Source organism: Camellia sinensis, chromosome 3 (assembly GCF_055761805.1).
Source record: "Camellia sinensis isolate YWXY chromosome 3, ASM5576180v1, whole genome shotgun sequence".
Classification (NCBI taxonomy): domain Eukaryota; kingdom Viridiplantae; phylum Streptophyta; class Magnoliopsida; order Ericales; family Theaceae; genus Camellia; species Camellia sinensis.
Window position 1 is genome coordinate 91,908,091 of NC_138963.1, and position 12,868 is coordinate 91,920,958.

The window sequence follows — 12,868 nt, forward strand, 5'->3', positions numbered from 1 at the left end:
CTGGATGGTGGTGTCATAACGTTGTAGAGGACACTGTATGGGGGTGTCATAACCATGTAGAGGACACTGTATGGTGGTGTCATAACGGTGTAGAGGACACTGGATGGCGGTGTCAGACCGATGTAGAAGACAGTTTATGGGGTCATGTCGGACCGTTGTAGCAGACAATGTTGTGACAGTTGTGGTGACAGTTTACGGAGTCTTGCTGGACCCTTGTAGAAACTAACCGGAATCAATGTCGGGACAGTTTACAGAGTCTTGTCGGACCCATAAAGGAGCTAACCGGAATCAATGTCGGGACAGTTTACAGAGTCTTGTCGGACCCATGAAGGAGCTAACCGGAATTAATGTCGGGACAGTTTACAGAGTCTTGTCGGACCCATAAAGGAGCTAACCGGAATCAATGTCGGGACAGTTTACAGAGTCTTGTCGGACCCTTAAAAGGAGCACCCTCAAAAGGTGTGCCCAATCTTTCAAAAGGCGTGCCATCAAAAGGCGTGCCCAATCCATAAAAAAGGAGAGCCATCAAAAGGCGAGCCCAAGTCATAAAAAGATGTGCCGGACATGATGGTGAGGCGCGTCACCACATTGGCTTGCGCGCCCGTTTTGTCGTCTGGCGTCAAGTGGCGCGCGATGCGCGGATCGGCCCTGGCTATTTAAACCAAGGTTGAGGCGGAGGCTGTGCAAACCAGTCTGAAACCGCTGAACATTTTCATTCTGAAATATCTGAATATTTGCATTCTAAAACATCTGAACAATGGCCTCTTCTTCCCGTTCAGCTACCCAGAATATGGCCTCTTCGTCCCGTGGTCTACTCACTCTCTTTCCCGACCTCAACGAGTCAACAAGAGAGATAACCAGTGCGGTGGCCAGTGAACCTCAACCAAACACCTCTGTGTTTGCTCCGTTGAACTTTCCGATGCGGTCGGTGGAGCAAAAAATGGCGGTGCAAACTGATATTGAGGCCAATCAGTATACTCTGAAGTCATGTGTGGAAACCATGACTGCGGTCACAAACTTGTCGCACCGGCTGCAGAGCAGGACAAATGAGGTGCAACAGTTAAACTCCCAGCTGGCTCTGCTCCAACGCATGTATAAGGATGCGCGAGCAGAGATAAGTGTGCTAAAGACAGAAAACAAGGAGCTGAAGCGGAAGGCCACCGTTATGTTCCGATTTGGAGGGCCGCCATATGCTGCAGTGGAGGAGCAGGGAGTAGTGATTGTGCCCAGTGGAGTGGGAAACACGGAGGCAACACTGTCAAGGGCCGCCCAGGACGGAGGCAAGAAGAAGAGACCGGCGGCAGAGTAGAGAAGAAAAAATCCCGCCGGTGGATGTGATTGTTTGTGTTTTTTTTTTTTTTTTGTTTTTTTTTTTTTGTTTTTTGGTTGTGGTGTAAAATGGTGATCGGGGTTGATCCCTGAGATGAATAAAGTATGGTTTGGTGTGCAAAGCTATATGGTATGAATGGAATTTGAAAAAGATTAAAAATAATGTGAAAGAAAAATAAAGAAAGAAATAATAAAAATATATTTGAAATCAAAATGAAAGATGGGGAAATAAGGAAAGTGATTTGGAGAAAATACATAAAAATAATGGATTTTGAAATCAAACGGAGGAGAGAGAGGGGACAAGCCCATGTGAGGAAAAAAGGGGTTTAAAGAAACTGAGGGAGTGGGTTGATTAAAAAAAGGATTGTGGGTTTGAAAGTGGAAAGATGAGAGAGAGATTAAATGCATGTCATGTGGGCCGTGCGTTTCTCTCTGAAAAAACCAAACATGCTGCCTTGTTTGTTTTCATGCACCACCGAGAAGAGAGAGCCCAGGTGCAGAGAGAGAGAGAGAGAGAGATTGGTGGCCATCATCTTGATCATCCATCTCCTCAAGAATAACATATTTTGCAGCTGGATTGGTTGTCGATGACCTTGCCACATTCTCTTCACCTATTTCACCCTTTTGTAGCTTTTGGTATTTGTACCAATTGAATAAGCTCACGCCAAACAGGATTGTAATAAGGCCAGCCCCTTTCAACCAAGTAAACTGATCATGGAAGTAAAAGACAGCAACCAAGATGGTGACAGCCTCCTTGACAACTCCTGCTATTGTCACAGTTACTGCACTAGTTACTGAAACAAGAATGTATTTTGTCAATACCATAAAAAAGGCGAGAGTTCCACCAAAAAACATGAGAAGGCAACTCCGAGTGATATGCCATGAACTATTGAAGTAATTGCTTGTTCTGAATTCATCCCAAGGATCCATTATCAGAGAGAGCATAGCAGTTGCCACTGCCATCACTGGAGTTACATAGCTCATCAGGGTAAGTGGATTTTTCAGACCATATACTTCTTTCTGAAGAAGAATCTGAGTCATGGTCCAACGAAATCCAGACATAACAGCAGCAAGCATAACAAAAATGAATCCCCAAAATTCAAATTCAGTTTCCTTCGCAACTGTTAACATTATTCCAATGGATATAATAAAAATGATACCGAACTCAGGGGCGCTTGGTTGACGAAGATGCAATCTGTATTTGCAGTAGGCCGAAATGAAACACTGGTTGCGAGAAGAGTTGGCGTCAATTCGAGCTAGCAGTGGTTTGAGTTGCTGCAGTGGTTATTGGCGGTGATTGGAGAGAAGGTATGTGTTGGAGGTTTCAATTGGTTGAGGTCTGGCGGGCGGTTAAGGCAAAGTTGCCGCCCGCCAGAAGGCGAAGAGCACCAAGAGCTTAACCTATAGCTCTGATACCATGTAGAAATTTAATGTATAAAGAGAAATAGAGAATTGTATTATTGATTGTTTTATTGATGTCTATTACAATGATTCATGATTCCTATATATAGAAGAGGGTGAGTGTGTAGTAGGTAAGGAGTAGGTGAAGTGGAGGTGGTAGTGGTGTAGTGGGTTAGGTTTAGTGGAGTAGGTGAGGTGGTAGTGGTGTAGTGGGTTAGGTTTAGTGGAGTAGGTTTAAGTGGGTGAAGTAAGTGGAGAGTAGGTGGATTTTAACACTATCCATATGCTGCCACGTGTTCCATCATGAACCATGTCACTTCCATTTCTTTGAATAACTGCCCATGATCTCTACAACTGCCTATAATTGCTTCCTCTGCTGTGGCCTTGTCTTTCTCTTCAATTTGTGCGAATAAACCACGTGTCTTGCATCAATATAACCCTAAACTCATGGATCCACTACTGAGCCATGTTTGGCCATGTTCCATCACATTTTCAGGCATATCGACAGAAGAAACTGCCCCTACTATCACTACATATGAAACTGCTCCTTTAACTACTCGAACCCCATCACTTGTTCTGCATTTCAGAGCCCACACGCGTCACCAATCTTGTGGTCCTTGCTCCTACCACATACTAGATCATATCTCCATGCTTGGACATGTTTATTAGCAGACGAAAATAGTTTTTAGTGTCATGGCCTTAATTTTATGTTAAAATAATTTATGGTCTGAATCGACAAACCATCGACAAACTAAAATCGGCTGGTTACAACCAATGATATTGGGTATGTTTGGTTTGTGTTTGAGAGATGTGTTTTAGAGATAAAAAGTACGAAAACATGTTTGGTTTGGTTTTTTTTAAAAGATGTTTTGGAAAATTATTTTGAGATAGAGTTTTGGAAAAAGTGATTGATTTGATATGTGTGAGAGAGAGATTTGTTTGGAAAACTTGTTTGGTTTACAAGTTTTGAGAAATTTTTTTGAGAAAATTTGTTTGGTTTGATTATTTTTGAAAACTTATTTGTAGAGAAAATTTCCCAAAATTTTTTCAGAAAATCAAACCAAACGAGCCCATTATATTTGACTATAATCGACAAGTAATAATCAATTAAACAAGATTTGATCATAATTAACAAGCCATAATCAACAAAAATTACTTTTTGGTGCTGACAGTCTTCTATCACGATCTAGCACTCATCACAGCCACCGGCCACCCCCTTGCCTCTCTATCCACCACCATTGATAATCACCTCTCATAGTCGATTACTATTTTTGGCCACTACCAACCACCCAAAGGTGATTGAAGCCTACTTGAGGTCTAAGATGAAAATTTTAAATGAGGCATTTATAAATTTTTTATATTGTCTTTTTTTTTTATACTATCCAAAAAAAAAAAAGAAAAAAAGGAAAAAAGAAAAGAAGAGGAAGAGAGAAATGCATACAATGAGAATGGCTGTTTTGTTGTAATTTTCTTAATAAGAAAGAGGGTACAAATTCACATTTTCATATGTATAGGCAGGGACGGTACCAAGATTTTAATTTCGGGAGGCCAAGACATGTATAACTTTTTATTTATCCATTGTAATAAATTGTCATATTTTAATTTCAAAATGAGAAATAAACCAATATTTAATACTAAACTAACACAGAAAAAATGTATATTTATTTAGTTTTAACATGAGCAAAAGAAATGTCACATCCATTCAACTTTAACATATAAATAAAAGGGAATTCATAAATTAATTGATTTTTTTATTTTTATTTTTATTTTTTTTTTGGTACCTATCAACTCAATTATCAATTGAAGCGAAACAAAGTCTTCAATGGATTTTGCATGGATCTTATTAATATCCAATTAGTATAAAAAACTTGAGTCTTATAAAAGACACCACTCTACAAGAGAAACTATTAGGTCGAATATTTGCGAGTTCATGTTGAATACAATGTGATTAAAAAATATGATTAATGTAATAATATTGTTAAATTTAACTTCAAAAAAAAGAAAAGGTTAGAGGTCTATTTGGTGTTCCCATTCTTTTGTACATCATATAAAAGCTTGTTTTATTTATTTAAAAAAAAAAACATGATTTTTTCAATATTTTTATAGAATAGATGATAGCCAACACGGGAAATATGTAATAAATGAAAAGTTTTGGATAGCAATAGAACTATCCAAGTAGCATTTCTCACTTTGGACAGGAGACCAAGGTCTCTGATAGTCTATTAATACGTCCGTCCCTGTGTACAATGACATAGAAAAATATATAGTCTAAAAGATTAGTTATATAATATTCCTAACAATTTTTCTTTTAATTTGATTGCGAGAGAAGAGTGAACTTTTTATTTAGTGAGAGCGATTCCATTTTGAGGGTATTACATAAATTTGTTTTTTGATATGCCAAGAATTTGTAATTTGGTTGTGATGTAGAGAGAACTTGCCATAGAGAGATAGATAAATCATTTTCGTTTTGACTTAAAAGAATGAAAGATGTATAGATGAGTGATGACAGATGGTACTAGTGACCTTCAGGTATCACCTCTTGTAGGAAATTATCTCATGGTACCATCTCTGACTGTTTGCAACGAATTTTATTGATAGCTTCTTATTAAATTCACATTTATTTAATTATTTTTTATGGTGGATCACCATCTCCAATGATCGACAATCACTTTTGATTGCCACTTCTCTCTCCAACAACCACTTCTAGCAATCGACAATTAATTTTGACCATCATTTATAACCGTCGACTATTATTTTTAGTCACAAATTTACTTATTATCAAACAAGTTGTCGTCGTCGTCGTCGTTGTTTTTTTTTTTTTTTTTGGGGGGTGAGATCGGATCAAACAAGCTTTTAAAATATGTATATCTTACATATTTTTTATTTTTATTTTTATTAGAAATAAATATAAATATATTTAATATGTTTTATAAATAAAAAAAATAAAAATGACTGTGAACGTACTTAAGTGGCACCTATATACCCATCTTTTTGACCGAATTATGTAGTGGGCTTCTGCTCAGCAAATGTTACTCATGTTGGGTGGGCTCGCCAACCCCAAGATGAAAGACGTTGTAGCTCATTTTGTACTGTCGTGTTTGGGATGAATTGAAATAAAATAGAATCGTCATTTGTTATATATATATATATATATATATATATATATATATTTTATAGAATGAGCAAGTTTTTTTTTTTTTTTTTGGAAAACAGTAAAAGATGATTCTATTTATAATATATTTGTCATTATTATTTTTTGTTTAATTATACATGAAAATAAGCATTTTGACATAATGTTTATTTTATTCTATTTCATTCCAATGAATCAAATACTACCTTAAAGTAATAAAAATGCTTTTGAAATTAATAATTGAGTAAATTATACTCATCTTTCTAAAAGATTAAAAAAAATATAATTAGTTTTGTACTTTAAATATAATTGTATTAGTTTCTCTTAAAATTTTAGTTCACATTAAAATTAAATTATTTTTTATTAATAATTTGTTAGTCGTTTGAATAAAAAAAATAATATATCATCTATTTTTACCTAAAACATATATTTATTTTTATTTAATTTAATATCTAATTATTAATATTAATTTTGATTGTTTTAATTTTATTAAAAAGTTCATAATAATTATATAAAAAATATGAAATTAATTATTTTTTTTTCAAATGTGAAGAGAGAAAAGAGTATATTTTCCAATTGCAGTGTGAACTAACAACGCTGGTTTTAGGTGGGACCCAGACAGCGCGTTGATTGAATTCCCCCAGAGCACGCTTTTGATTGAACTTCATATCCTCTCTAAATGGCCAGTTGACCTTGACCCTCAATAACTTTGTACGTACGTAGTACCCTTTATTATTATTATTATTATTATTATTATTATTATTATTATTATTTTTTTTTTTTTTGAGGAACCAAAATAAAAAAAGCACGTTAAAGAGCTTCCAAAACACTAATCAAATTTCTTTTCACACTTGCAAGTACTTTTTTTAAGGTCACAAGATTTATGCAAGTAATAAATGTAAGCAAAATTAAAGTGAGTGTATTTAGAAGTTCCCTATATACCACAGAGCCTTCTTTCACAAAATGACAGTACTACCCTCTAATTTATGTTAGAACAAAGGATAGTCATTGGAAAAGGTAGAAAATTTATCCAATAAAAAATGCTATATATGTATAAAAAAATACAAAAAAAAAGCTGGCAATTTAAAATAAGGAAGGGAAAATTATTTATACGTCTTATTATGAGAACTTATTTAATGTGAAATCCTGTGTAATTTCTTATAGAGTTTCAAGTCCTATTTGGATAGGAATGTGTTCTATAAGGTTCTATGAGTTGTAAATAAATGGTATTAGTGTACTATTATACCCCTTATTTATTTTCATATTATGGATTATTGTGTCATTCAACATATTACGTTTTTGGAGATTTTTAGGAAAGTGGATTGTGCAGGCCACATCCGTGGGTGTGAATGTTGCCCTGATCACGGATTCCGATGGATTTTGAAAATGTTGCTTGTTTGGATGTGGATATGGCCAATATTGTCGTCAAGCTTGGAGGTTGTGTTTTGCTTGCTTCTGCTGATTTGGACTTCAAGTGATTGAGGAAACGAGGTATGGTTTTTGCTTCTTTAATTAGTGAGACTTGTTGTTGTGTGGTGCAGATTGTTTATGTTTCACTATCATCTTATCTGATAGGACTTGAAACTTATGAAGTAATTGTTGTGTGGTGCCAATTGTTCACATGTGGTGCTGATTGTTCATGAATTTTTTATGAAGTAATTGTACACATCTATTAGTGTGCTAACATGAAAATTATTCATATGCATTATCGATTTGGGAAAATTATTTATAAGTCCTATTATAGGAACTTATTTGATGCCTACATACCACAAAGCATTCTTTCACAAAATAACTGTACTACCCTCTAATTTATGTTAGAACAAAGGATAGTCATTGGAAAAGGTAGAAAATTTATCCAATAAAAATGCTATATATTTATAAAAAAAACTACAAAAAAAAGCTGGTAATTTAAAATAAAGAAGGGAAAATTATTTATAAGTCCTATTATGAGAATTTATTTAATGTGAAGTCCTGTGTAATTTCTTATAGAGTTTTAAGTTCTATTTAGATAGGAATGTGTTCTATAAGGTCCTATGAGTTGTAAATAAATGGTATGAGTGTACTATTATACCACTTATTTATTTTCATATTATAGATTATTGTATCAATCAACATATTACGTTTTTTGAGGCTTTTAGGAAAGTGGATTGTGCATGCCATATCCGTGGGTGTAAATGTCCCCTTGATCGCAAATTCCAATGGATTTTGAAGATGCTGCTTGTTTGGATGTGGATATGGCTAATACTATTGTCAAGGTTGGAGGTTGTGTTTTGTGTTTTGTTTGCTTCTGCTAATTTGGACTCCAAATGGTTAAGGGAAGGAGGTATGGTTTTTGCTTCTCTCATTGATGAGATTTGCTGTTGTGTGGTGTAGAATGCTCATGTTTCATTGTCATCTTATCTGATAGGACTTGAAACTATTGTTCATGTGTGGTGTCGATTGTTCATGAATTTTTTATGTAGCAATTGTACACACCTGTTAGCGTGCTAACATGAAAATTATTTATATGCATTATCGATTTTGAAAAATTATTCATAAGTCCTATATTATGGGAACTTATTTAATGTGAAGTCTTGTGTAATTTTTTATAGAGTTTCAAGTCCTAAGATAGGAATATGTTCCGCAAGGTCCTATGCGTTGTAAATAAATGGTATTAGTGTACTATTATACCTTTTATTTATTTTCATATTATAGGTTATTGTATCATTCAGCATATTACATTTTTTGAGGCTTTTAGGAAAGTGGATTGTGCAGGCTACGTCCGTGGGTGTGAATGTCGCGTTGATCGCAGATTCCGATGGATTTTGAAAATGTTGCTTGTTTGGATGCGGATATGGCCAATACTGTCGTCAAGGTTGGAGGTTGTGTTTTGCTTGCTTTTGCTGATTTGGACTCCAAGTGATTGAGGGAAGAATGTATGGTTTTTGCTTCTCCAATTGGTGAGATTTGTTGTTGTGTGGTGCTGATTGTTTATGTTTCACTGTCATCTTATCTGATATGGGTTTGACAATCTATTACAGCCATCTATTGACACACTTTCATTAGCCTTCAATGACGTTATATTTAGGTTGTAATGTTAACCTACATCCACAATGTTGTTATGTCTTTTGTGTGTTACGTTCAGTTGTATTTGTCTTTGAATGTGTATTGTGTCGTTGTTGTATTCAGTGTTCACATACGTGTCATTTTACATTGCGTAAAATTACTAGGTTTTTAATTTTTTAATTGAAAGTGGGTTGAACCTCATCAATGTTGAAGTTACGGTGGGTTGAGGGTGATGGTGGTTCAATACATGGGTTGAGTTAGGATGTCACATGTTATATTTAGGAGATTACATTATTCATAATTCAACGGTGGAGCATTAGAATGCCATATTGGGTTTGGGATGAGAAACATATAGGAATGTCACAGTGGGTTTTGGATGTTACATGTTACATTTACGTTGGATTTGAGATGAGAAGCATATGAGAATGTCACATTGGATTTGGGATGTTACATGTTACATTTGTGTTTTGAATTTCAAATTTTTAATCATATAGATATGATCACAATTTATGGTAACATTGAATTTTACATATATGGTATTGCCAGTAATTATGTAATTTTGAATTTCAAATTTCTAACTAAAAAATCTAGAAATTCCCTAGATGTTGATTTGTGACTATGTATCAATTTTAAGCAGTATATAACAATCCTAATTAAACAATCAAGACAAATCAACACAACAATTTTACGTGGAAAAACCACAATTGGACACCTCTAATTGTGATAAAAAAATCACGGGCAACAGCCACAAAACAATCCACTAAGAAGATATAAAGGAATTACACAGGTATACTCTCAATTACCTAGTGAATCCACGCCCGAATTGAACCAACCTCTATGTGTCTCTTCCAACCCCGTCTTCACCTCAGAATTGTCTTGACGATGAGCCACTCCGGAATCCACCAAAGCTTCAGGCTCGAATTCTTCAGAATCCACCTAAGAACAACTCTCTCTTTTGTGTAGAATAAACAAATAATCCTTTGATGTATAATTTTTAAACCATGAGTTGAATACTCAATCAAAACATCAAAGAAAACTAGCAAAATATCCCTAGAGATAAACCTTAATATCCAAAAAGAAGATTTGGAGAAGTAATCCTAAAATCTAACAGAAACCCGTACTTATAGAAATTTGAGACTGCAAAGCTCGCTCGAACGAAGCCTCTCTCGCTCGAGCGAGGAACCAAAAATGCGTGTTTTCCATAAGTGGCTTCGCTCGAGCCACGCACCCTTCGCTTGAGCGTACATTCATCTCTTTCAGGTTTTTACACAGACGAAGCCTTTGCTCGAGCGAGAACTTCTTCACGAGCGAGCAAGGACAGACAGGCAACTTCGAATGCAATTTCGCATTTTGCTTTGGGGGCGCTGCCCCTCGACCCCGCCGTGGTGCTGCCCCGGACCCGCCAAGGGAGGCGGCTCCCTGGACCTTCGCGATCTGACCAGCAGTTCGATCCCCGTCATAATCAGCGAAGTGGTAATCTTGAAAGTATTAACATCACAAACTTCTCTGCAAGGCACAATTCGAGTTGGATTCACATCTAAAAAGTGCGAAAACAAATACAACTTAAAGGAGTTTTGTCAAACGGGGTTGCCAAGAATAAAAACCTAACAATCTCCCCCTTTTGGTAATGCCGTGACAAAACACACGTAACAAATAAAATCCTAAACACCCCAACCCTTATAGCCAATAAAAACAAACTTCTTTTTCAAGGTCATGATCTCCAAAACAACTATTAGTGCCACAATCTCCAAAACAACTATTAGTCCCACAAGAGTATATGAAAAAAGCAATAGACATATGACACAATTATCTTGAAACAGGAGATGAAAAACATGAATAGATGAAAACTAAGACTCATGAAAAACAGCTCTCAAACAACAAAAGCAAGATCATAAACCACACAAGCAAAGATATGACGATGTAAATACCAGGAACATGAAAGAAGGAAATAGTTAGCAAACAGCGCATAGCAACATGCAAAACAACTATAGCCAATCTCCCTTACCAAACAAATCAAAGTGCTCATGCTAACAAACTCTTGTAATGATAAATCAAACTCCCCTTCACTAAAAACAATGAACAAGAAGAAAAACAACAAAAATAATATGGTGGAGCAAGCAAGAAATCTCAGAGTTGTACCTTAAAACACACAAGATTATCCAAGAAGCACAATTACTAGTAAACACAATGTGCACAGTCTGTAGAAGATTCCTCATGAAAGAAAGTGATGCCACATGTGAAAAGCATAGATTCCATGATAAAAGTGTGTGTGTGACTCTTGGAGTTCGACAAACACTAGATTCAATCCCAGTAGTGATCTGAAAGTTGGACCTTCGACAAGAGAATATAAGCACAACAAAGGAAAGTCAAACCACTAGGAATCAAGGGGTATTTGGTGAGTAAAAGCGGAGGCTCCCCCTTAATCAATGAATCCTTTATTTTTTTCCTTTATTTTTTTTATTTTTTATTTTTTTACATCTTTTTCTTTTCTTTCTTTTGCACATCCTTTTTTTTTTGTTTGTTTCTTTCTTTTGCACATTTTTTTCTTTCTTTTGCACATGTTTTCTTTCTTTTGCACACTCATTGGCGGCTGACACGCTTAAGAGTATGGAAACCAAACCAGAGAAGCAAAGATATAATAAGGATGGCTTGGTTGGTGACTCTAATGTAGCCTTTTCCTCATGCCTGGACTACAAAGAATAGAGGGGAAAGCTGTGGAGATGCAAAAAGATGGAAGGTGGTTAAAAGACTCAACATCACCAATGATATGCTAGTATAGGTCAATTCCTCTAGAAACGCAAAAGATCAATGACAGAAGTCTATAGAGAACAAATAATCTCTAAGGCGGAAGACTCCGATATTTGCTAATCCAAGAGTGTGTACAGAATGAGACATACTAATCAAAAAACACACACTCCAAAATGAGTAATGACCACAAAAAGCACACACATATTAACATGTAATGAATATTCTCATCAATTCCAATGTGCACCAAGGACCACTCAAAAATTTCAAGCTTGCAAAACCATACTAAGAAAATCTTTTTGGGATTTTTTTTTTCCCAAAAATAAAGCAAGACAAAAAAAATGAACAAGCACACATGTAATGACAAAAAAATAAAAATAAAAATAAAAACACACAGAAACCCAAAAACTAAAACGACAAAACAAATTAACAAAAGTCAAGTTTTCTCATATGAACAAAGTTGTGAGAATTGCGGTTCTTGGGTGGTGTCTTGACATTGTGGTTCCCTTCCCTTTCAATGGGAACATGTCTCGACATGGTTTCCAACTTCCTATTTCTAGGTCTAGGTAAACACAACCTCTGTTCATGTTTGGTCTCAAGCAAATCAAAATAGCAAGGTTTATTATGACCCTTAACCTCCTTACAACCAATGAAGTGTCTCTTACCCCATGAGATGTTAGAATTTCTTCCATCTTTATGAGACACTCTCCCATGCAACTTATAACAACAAGGGTGAATATGACCATGCATACCACAATGATGACAAATAAAAACAGGGTGTACAGGGTGTACCTTTTTTTCTTTTACCTTACCAACTCTAGGAAGTTTGAGAAGTCCATCCTTATGTTGAATTTTTTGTTCTCCCTTTCCTTGAGTTCTTGTATCATGAGATGTAGATGCACTCTGTTTTTGCACTTTGTTATCACCAAAGCCAATGCCACTCTTGTCAGAACAAATTTGTTGAGACCCAATGATATTGTCCAAAGTCTTTGATCCTCTATTCCATAGACCAATGGTAGCCATAGCACACTTGAGTTCTTCCTCTTTCTTGATCATTAGTTCTTCCAAAGCAACTTGAGACATCTCGAGAGTTTCAATTTTTTCTTCATATGTTGCATAGATTTGCTGTAGCTCATTCCTCTCTGTCTCACAAGTCAAGAGTTTTGTACAAAGAGCTTGTTGATCATTAGCTATCTTGATGGCATCAATCCTAGCCTC

General features: G+C 35.6%; 1 pseudogene; it reads right to left on the minus strand.

Annotated features, from left to right (window-relative positions):
• Nucleotides 1–1,666: 1,666 nt before the first annotated feature.
• Nucleotides 1,667–12,342, minus strand: LOC145821684 (putative sugar phosphate/phosphate translocator At1g06470 pseudogene; annotated as a pseudogene).
• Nucleotides 12,343–12,868: the final 526 nt, after the last annotated feature.